This window comes from Xiphophorus couchianus, chromosome 14 (genome assembly GCF_001444195.1).
Source record: "Xiphophorus couchianus chromosome 14, X_couchianus-1.0, whole genome shotgun sequence".
Taxonomy (NCBI): Eukaryota; Metazoa; Chordata; class Actinopteri; order Cyprinodontiformes; family Poeciliidae; genus Xiphophorus; species Xiphophorus couchianus.
This window is the reverse complement of record NC_040241.1, coordinates 18,887,026-18,896,523: the sequence shown is the minus strand read 5'-3', so window position 1 is coordinate 18,896,523 and position 9,498 is coordinate 18,887,026. Positions and strand designations below refer to the sequence as shown.

At 42.2% G+C, this 9,498-nt stretch overlaps 1 long non-coding RNA gene across 1 annotated transcript in view; it reads right to left on the bottom strand.

Annotated features, from left to right (window-relative positions):
- Positions 1-357: 357 nt before the first annotated feature.
- LOC114158073 (uncharacterized) overlaps positions 358-9,498 on the bottom strand; it is a 35,610-nt gene continuing 26,469 nt past the window's right edge. Inside the window, exons 2-4 of the long non-coding RNA XR_003598326.1 lie at positions 7,764-7,827; positions 7,110-7,274; positions 358-643 (exon numbers count right to left, since the gene is read on the bottom strand). This is a non-coding gene — a long non-coding RNA (uncharacterized LOC114158073). The remainder of the gene's footprint in view (positions 644-7,109; positions 7,275-7,763; positions 7,828-9,498) is intronic.

Below are 9,498 nucleotides of genomic sequence, written 5' to 3'. Positions count from 1 at the left end.
TAAAAATCTAAAGTTATGCTCAAATTCTAATATTTTAAGGAACAAAATACAAATAGAGTAAAAAAATAAATAAAAATAAGCAAAATTACTGCATTCAGGCAGAAGACAAACCAATTCTTTCTTCTTCTCAACAAAGAATTTGAAACCAACACTTGCAGTAGATTTATACACGTCAGAGTTTTGCAGCGTACCTCCAGTGACTATAAATATTTTTACTGAATCGGTCTTACTGTAGCTGAGTTTGTGGTTTACGTATGACATAACCTTTTTGAGCTACCTACCATATTGTGCACCAACACGCAGAAACATGCTCATTTAGACACACAAGCTTCCACACAGTTCCTATACTGAAGCAAGAGAAACACATAAAAGTACAATTTGATGATCCAGACACGTTTAAGTGAAAATCCACACGTGAACTGCTTCCCAGAAGTAATGGAACATTATGCTGTTATGCTATAAAATACATTATGCAGAAACATGAACACATTACACAGTTACTTAAGTGCTCACAGAATTATGCAAATTTGTCTGTAAATGCTGCATGTAGACAGTTCTGTGTCTGAAGACTTGATAGTGAAAGACGTAGTCTGAGGTGAACAGATATGCTCAGAAGGTATCAAGTAATAATCCAGCACCATTCCTGGAAAAAAACAACAACAAAAAAAAACAATTACCAAGATATCGACATGTGCTTTTAAGTGAATATAAATCACAGGTTTTCCCGTCACCCATTAGTCTATAGAGCGCCTTTTTAAATGCCATTTAAAAATGTCGAATTTGCTTTAACATAGATTTCTGGTGTAAATAAACTGCTGTCAAGCAACTTTACTTTGCTTTGCAAGTCTGATTTCTCACCAACACACCAATCTCACAGTCCAACATGGCATGCCTGGTGCAAAATCAGCCAAGACTGCAGAAGAAATAAACTGTTTATCTCTACAAGTGTGGGTTCATATTTGAATAAAAATATTTCAGCACATGGTACTTTTACCTTTTACCTCTTCAAGAGGACATGTTGCTGTGGTGTGAAAATCTATTATAAGAAGTGCTATATTTTCTTATCAGCTTCTAGTTTATCAGCTTTTTTTTGTCTATAAAAAACTGGCCAAAGCTCAACTCCAATGTAGATTTGGCTCCATCCTGCTTTTCCAATGTTCAAGGAATTCATCAGCAATTACTACCTGTAGCCTGAGGAGGTCATCTGAGGAAGACCAGTTTTTCTGCACCTTTCTGGCTTCTTTCAACTTAAAATTAGAACATTCAACTGGACTTAGATCACTGTTTAGTTTTATCTGAAGCAAAAAGTCTGAAGTCTGTCATTTAACCGGATAAATTAGATTTTTCTAGAGCTGGGATTATGTTAGGAGAATATAAGGCATCAAAATATTACCTGCAGGAGATAAATCGATCAACATTTTCAGTTTGGTAAAGCAGAGGTTAACTCTGACTAGTGTCAAGAAAATCCGAGCTCATCCCACTTCCCCATGCTGGAGATTTTAGTTTAACAGTAATAATAAATAAAGTTATCTTTAAAATGAATCACTCAAGTGACATCAAGGCCCAGCAGTAGACTTAAGTGTCAATAAAGTTAGTTTAACAGTAATAATAAATAAAGTTATCTTTAAAATGAATCACTCAAGTGACATCAAGGCCCAACATTAGACTTAAGTGTCAATAAAATAAATCTAGTTGTGTGTGTTGTTTTTGTCTCATGCAAACTTTGCTTTAATTCTACTTTTTTCTATCTAATCATAAGAAATCATAGTCAGTCAGAGAGAGTCATTAAACAGGAAAAGCAGGTTTCCTGGAAAAAGAGGAAGTTTCCAGCCTGCAGATTTATAAAAATAGCTGAGACTATTCCTTAGTTTAAAGGTAAAGTTTTAAAGAATGAAATCTAAACATTATTAGTAATTGGATAAGATTCAAAGTAAAATACTTATATTAATATTGGTTTAATTGTAATAATACTTACACTTACATTTGTGAGAACACTTACAAGAAAAACAAGTAACTGTAACTTTGGTATTATATAATTAGAATCATGGATTATTCTTGGTTTCTTTTCAGAAAAACATCTGTAATAACTCACATTAAGATTATAATAAATATAATTAATAAGTTATAGTTATAAAATTATAAATGAATGCTAAATCAGAGAAGCTAAAGAAAATAAATGTGATATAAATGTGATTTTGACATTGAACTTGAAATGGTGTAAAAGGTTGTAAAACTGCAATTAAACATCACTGATATGTTGGAGGTAGATGGTAGGTGAAAGGTGACAGGAAGGGAAAAAGGGGAACTAACAGGAGAGCAGAGATGATCAGCACCTTATATGGAAACAGGAGGTTGAGCAGCCCTGAGACATTGGCACAGACATCATGACATGATGTCTCTTAAGACAGTGACGGATATGAGATCATCTGTCTAAGCAGACAGATAAACCCTATATAAGGTGGGTGCAAAAGAGGAACCTTTTGTTGGATCCTCCGGGCAGCTTCGAGCCAAGCTCGAGATGGACAAAGAACTCTGCAGCTGAAGAAGAGCCGGGGCCACGGAGCCGGAGACTGTCCTGCACATGGAGACCAACCCGTCTGGCCCACAATCTGTGGCTTCGAATCGCACTTCTCTCATCGGCTGGGTTCAGACCCCAAAGACAAAGATGAAGACAAAGACAAGGAAGAAGAACTGGTGCCTTTTTTCCTGCCAGCACCAAGTCCTGTGTGACCTCAGCATCCATGCGGAGAAGAAGCTCATCGGACCTGCGGAGATCCTGGCCTTCGCCGATCAACATCTTCCTCCTGCTGCCACACCTTCTTCATCATCAAGCCAGGTCTGGGGTTCGAAACGCCAAACTCCGTCCGTCTCGCTCTAAGGTTCCTTTTTTAGTACTCAGTATCAGCAGTAGGGAAAGAGACTAGATGATTGATTTTACTTATTTGATTATTTCTGCTACTGAATTAAGCTGTACTGACCCTTGCAAAAATGCCTTACTAATAAAATATTTAGCATAAAGAAAATCTAAAAGATGTTGTGGACATTCAGTTAATGAGTCCCCTTAAAGTTCTTTGATGGTTGTAAAATAGCTGTGATGTTTGATTCTGGAGAGGAAGAGGTGGAAAATGTTTTTAGGTTGCTGGTAGCCCATATTTAAAACCTCATCCTTGGGACTCGACCGAGTCACTAAAACCTACCTGGTTCAATAACAAATGCAAGTTGTAAAATAGAGAACGAGCGACCGTTAACAGGTGTGCTCTGTGAAACTAGTTGGCTGTAGGCTGCTCAGTCTGGCTAATTCACAGGGGGAAGAAGGGTGGGACACCTGGATGGAGGCCGTCAGATAACCAGGCGAATCGTTTCTCGAAACCAGCTTAAACAGAGTTTACTTCAGTTCTGGACAGGGTAAATCCCAGCAGATTTAGGAAACTCAACGTACCCGTTAGACGGAGAGCTGGTAGCACATCTCCCCTCTCAGAAGAGGAAGTACGAGAGTGAGAGAGTAGAGACAGAAAGGAGGGGGGGGGTGTTGCGCAACAACAGAGTTGAACCCCAAGGTTCAACTTTGGAGGCCCTCCTATTTTTAAAGTATTTTAATCATGTAAAGCACTTTGAATTGTTCGTTGCCAAAATGTGCCACTCAAATAAACTTGACTTACCTGTTTTATTTTTAAAGGAAGACACAAAAAACACCATAAACAACTTAAACAATTCTCTGGGCAAATGACAGCAAATATATCGACAGTTTTAATGATGTTGTTGGATATTTTTGTATGCTTTAATACCATATTACCCTCAAATCCTGGTTAGTTAACAGTTTGGTGTAGCTTTTTTTAAATCCTTTTTTTTTTTTTGCTTTAAAATTTGTCAGATTTTGAAACTTCCTCTTATTAAGTTAACGAAATTGTCATATTTTTTCTGGCACGGTTTCCAAATTGAGACGTTTCATTCTTGTTTGTTGTGCATATAATTACCTGGTGAGCCACCGAAATCTGTAATACTTTAGCTGCCATCTATTTGAGCTGCAGGAGTTTTCTTTTTATTTGCTCGTCTAGGTAGCATCTGTTTTTCTCTTTTTTCCCCCCTCCCTACAGATGATTGCACTCACGCTTGTTCAAATAAATAAGTGGGTTGTACGTTTCTTGCTTGTATGTTTTGAAGACGTACTGATGGTGGTTTCCGTGTTCTTGCGCAGAAACCTTGTGATTGTCTTTTCTCGATACACAAAATCAGCAATCACGGAGACAATCGCAGCCGACAGACACCTTAGCACAGCTGCTACACAGAAGTACCTAATCAGTGTCAGAAAAAAGCTTTGTTTCCATCACCCACACGGCACCGTAAACCATTCCCATGTGGAGATTATGCTGCTGAAGAGCCGCTTTAGAAGCTGGAGAATGCCAAATGAGTGCATATGGAAAGGCTTCGTGGAGCCGACCTGCTGTCAGCATGAGTCCTAGAAGCACACAGAGGAGAAACATCCTTAAGACCTGTGAAATCCTCCGCTGCTTCTGCCCTTGTTTGTCGACATCCTCAGGATTTTTTTCTTGGGTTGTTTTTTCCCTGTGATGAAACAGGTGGTGTCTGTGCACAACCTAAACACACGTGCACTTATATCCACTCGTCACAAGCTCACCTACAGGAGGTTTTTCTTCCCCAATACTTCAATAAAATCTCTTTCTGTACACCTTATCCTCCTACCCTCCAACCTAATTACGCACAACAGCTGCTGGTCTCTTTCCAAAGAAAAATGATGCACTTCAAGAACAACTGATCTCTCCCTCTCTGTAGTTCTGTCTGAATTTCACCACTTCTGTCCCCTCTTCAAGCCTCCTATAGCGGCCAGTTAACATCCACCCCCACATCCCCCTGTCATTGCTGCTGACTCCTCTCTTCTGCTGCTGAAATGTGCAGCACGTTTTACTCAGCCAGATAACAGCAGAGGTGGTGGATTTCTTGTCTGGCAGTCATGCAAATCTGAATGCGCCTCCTTTCACCTCATCTGACAGGTACATGGATCCGACTATGATATGCAAAACTGGGCTTCTCTGTAACCTGCAACTAAATTGATAACTGCTATGATTGGGTTAATCAACAGCAGACTAAATATTTTCAGTATCTATTCCATACTTTCCCAGACTCAAATTTCAACAGAATGATAATTAAATAAAAACATTGAATAAGTGCATAATGACCTAATGATCTAATAAAACAGAGGTTCATCCAACATCCAGCTAAAGCTACACAGAAAGGGTCTGAAGACAACAAGTGCATCTTGTTGCGATTGTTTTGACTGGAGTGGCCTAGTCAAAGCCCAGACTTAAATCCCATAGGGAATTTGTGACTGAATTTGACAAGGGATGTTCACTGCCATATGACCTGGCAAAGTGTGTACAGCTCCTAGTGATCAGGCGCTAAAGTACAAAAACGATTTTTTTTTAACTCAGACTGAATTTGATACTTGAAGTTTAAAATCCAGAATACTCAGAGTGGATGATTCGACACGGAACAACGGTTTATTAAAACTAAGGTTTTATTTGACACTGTTTTTTATCGTAGCCCAGATTCTCTTATTGCTCAGACTTGAACAATTTTATTTTATAACAGTTTCTTTCAAACAGTGTTTAAGCTACGCTGAATATTTCTTCTATTTGGGAAAAGCAGATTTGAAAGCACTGCAGAACTGAATTAATTTTGATGAATTAGATCAGATAAGATGAATTTATGAAAGTAGAACAAAAAAGGAACTGTTAGCCATGTTAAAACATTGTTAATATGTTAGCTGGTTCTTGTGTTGTGTATGCATGTCACATCCCCATCAGTATCAGTAGCTGCGTTTCCATTACAAATGTACACTAAACTATGTCAATATTCCACTAATGTCGAAAAAATACAATTTCACAATTGCAGTGTTTCCATTAAATAAGAAACACAATTAAAAATCAATAAAAATAAGAATAAACCTCCTACCACTTCCTGTACCACTACCTTTTTTTCGACAGTAGCAACATCCGGTTGTTGTGATGTGAAAAAAAGTTTCTATTGCAGTTGTGCGAAATAAAGCAATTTTGATCTATCCAAAACTTTTTATTAAAAAAAACAAACAAACTGTTTTTTCAAATTGGCACATTTCCTTTAAGCAAATTTATTTTCGAAATTCAAAATGCGCAATTATTTGGCCAATGGAAATACAGCTAGTTACTTGGCTGCAATGACTGACGACCACATTGCAACAAGAACACATCATTCATGTACAGCAGCAATAAAGTAAACCTATATATATATATATATATATATATATATATATATACACACACATCAGAGCCACCCAGTTCTTCTAACCCTGAAAAAGCCCAACAATGGAAGACTGCAGGATAACAGAGTGGGTCTGTTCTTTGTTTTGTTCACCTGTGATTCTGAAGAGTTGGTTAAGGGTCTTGTTTTATTTTGTCCTCTGCGGCGGTGCGATAGAGAGGATTTCATTATGCAAATCTCGGTCTCTCTGCTGATGAGCATGGCCTGAGGCTTCTGTTTCACACACACACACACACACCCATACAGAATCTGCGTCACACACCATCACGCAAATAAATACTCTCATCCTTTGCAATCGTTTCTCTCTTCCCGCCGACCCCCAACACACACACACCCCACACGCGCACTCTCAGACGTACACAAGCTCAGACACTCCTGGAAACATGCGTGACTGCCTCACAGACACGGTCATGCATGTCATGTCTGAGACTAGAGGCACAGCAGGGGGAAGTGTGTGTGCCCACATATATATGTATATGTGTGTGTGTGGGTGGATAAGGCTAAACGGAGATGCTAAAGGTTACAAACCATTTCCCTCTTTTTCCACCTGACTTATTGTGGTGTAAGTTTTTTTTTAATGCATAAACACACTCGATGCAGAGACGCAGGCATGCAGGACAATTTGCTCCTTTATCAGAGCGCGTAAACAAGCGGACGCACAAGAAGCATGTTTACCTGTACACAAAATGCAAATACTCTGCAAACAGTAAGACAACAGCTCAAATAAATGTGTCTGTGTGCAAGAGGTCAAATTACACTCTTCAACACACCAGCAGACAAAAGGAGACCCCTACCCCATGTGGATGTGACCCAATGACCCTGCTGTCACACACAGTGCCCATCTGCCACAGAGAGGCGCAGAGGGAGGCGACGGAGCAGAGGGAGAGGCTGGATTTTCAGGGGCTCATACATGAGTGAATAAAGACGGGGGAGGAGGGGTTGGAGCGCACAGCAGCAACCTGGGAGAAAACAGAGCGAAAGAAAAGAACGTGTCTTCACGGTAAATTTTTTACTTACAGATGTGGAGCTGGAGAAGCTTTTACTGGCTTTTAAAGCTCTCTCTTCTATTCTTCCTCTGTCTAATGCCCGTTTTTTTCCCCTTTAGCATTACAACAGAAACTCACACCTCCCAGAGGCAGGGGGAAAAAAGCATTCAGTTGGAGAGGCTGGGCGTATATAGGACATACTGTCTGGAAACGCAAGACATGAGAAACTCAACAGACAGTGCTTTTCTACTTCTCAACTTTCTGTTTTTAATTTCCCAAAGGGAAAACATGGTTTACCTTCAAACATATTCATGAGAAATTTGTTAACAGTTTATTCTATATATAATTTTTAAACTTTTGTTACCTTGATTTATAAACATTACATAAAACTTTCCTCCAAGCCACTCTATTCAAGACAAGTAAATATGTGGGCACAGAAAATATCTTCACACTGAAACATACCTTCTTCTACTGATGACATCTATTTTGACACTTTGTAAAATATTTCTTCTTGTCAGAGTGGCATCTGTAGATAAAAAAAGAAAATAAAAAATCACCTAATAACCTGTGTGACAACATAAAGTAGACCAAAAGATAGCAGAAAGCAAAGCATAAGGTGCCAAAGGAAATAAATGTAATAATCCATCCATCCATCCATCCATCTTCTTCCGCTTATCCGAGGTCGGGTCGCGGGGGTAGCAGCTTCAGAAGGGAGGCCCAGACTTCCCTCTCCCCAGCCACTTCTTCCAGCTCCTCCGGGGGAATCCCGAGGCGTTCCCAGGCCAGCCGAGAGACATAGTCCCTCCAGCGTGTCCTGGGTCTTCCCCGGGGCCTCCTCCCGGTGGGACGTGCCCGGAACACCTCACCAGGGAGGCGTCCAGGAGGCATCCTGACCAGATGCCCAAGCCACCTCAACTGGCTCCTCTCGATGTGAAGGAGCAGCGGCTCTACTCTGAGTCCCTCCCGGATGACTGAGCTTCTCACCCTATCTCTAAGGGAGAGCCCAGCCACCCTACGGAGAAAACCCATTTCGGCCGCTTGTATCCGCGATCTCGTTCTTTCGGTCATGACCCAAAGCTCATGACCATAGATGAGGGTGGGAACGTAGATCGACCGGTAAATCGAGAGCTTCGCTTTTTGGCTCAGCTCTCTCTTCACCACGACGGACCGGTATAGCGCCCGCTTGACAGCAGACGCTGCGCCAATCCGCCTGTCGATCTCCCGCTCCCTTCTTCCCCCATTCGTGAACAAGATCCCGAGATACTTAAACTCCTCCACTTGGGGCAGGACACCCCCCCTGACCCGGAGAAGGCACTCTACCCTTTTCCGGCTCAAGACCATGGCCTCGGATTTGGAGGCACTGATCCCCATCCCGGCCGCTTCACACTCGGCTGCGAACCGATCCAGCGAGAGCTGCAGATCACGATCTGATGAAGCCAAAAGGACCACATCGTCTGCGAAAAGCAGAGATGAGATCCTGAGGCCACCAAATCGGATCCCCTCAACACCTTGGCTGCGCCTAGAAATTCTGTCCATGAAAGTGATGAACAGAATCGGTGACAAAGGGCAGCCCTGGCGGAGTCCAACTCTCACCGGAAACGAGCCCGACTTACTGCCGGCAATGCGGACCAGACTCTGACACCGGTCATACAGGGACCTGACAGCCCGTATCAAAGGGCCCGGTACCCCATACTCCCGGAGAACCCCCCACAGGGCTCCCCGAGGGACACGGTCGAACGCCTTCTCCAAGTCCACAAAACACATGTAGACTGGTTGGGCGAACTCCCATGCACCCTCCAGGACCCTGCTGAGGGTGTAGAGCTGGTCCAGTGTTCCACGACCAGGACGAAAACCACACTGCTCTTCCTGAATCCGAGGTTCGACTATCCGACGGACCCTCCTCTCCAGGACCCCTGAATAGACCTTGCCAGGGAGGCTTAAGAGTGTGACCCCTCTATAATTGGAGCACACCCTCCGGTCCCCCTTTTTGAACAGGGGGACCACCACCCCAGTCTGCCAATCCAGGGGAACTGCCCCCGATGTCCATGCGATATTGCAGAGTCGCGTCAACCAACACAACCCTACAACATCCAGAGCCTTAAGGAACTCCGGGCGGATCTCATCCACCCCCGGGGCCTTGCCACCGAGGAGCTTTTTAACCACCTCGGCGACCTCGCCCCCAGAGATTGGAGAGCCC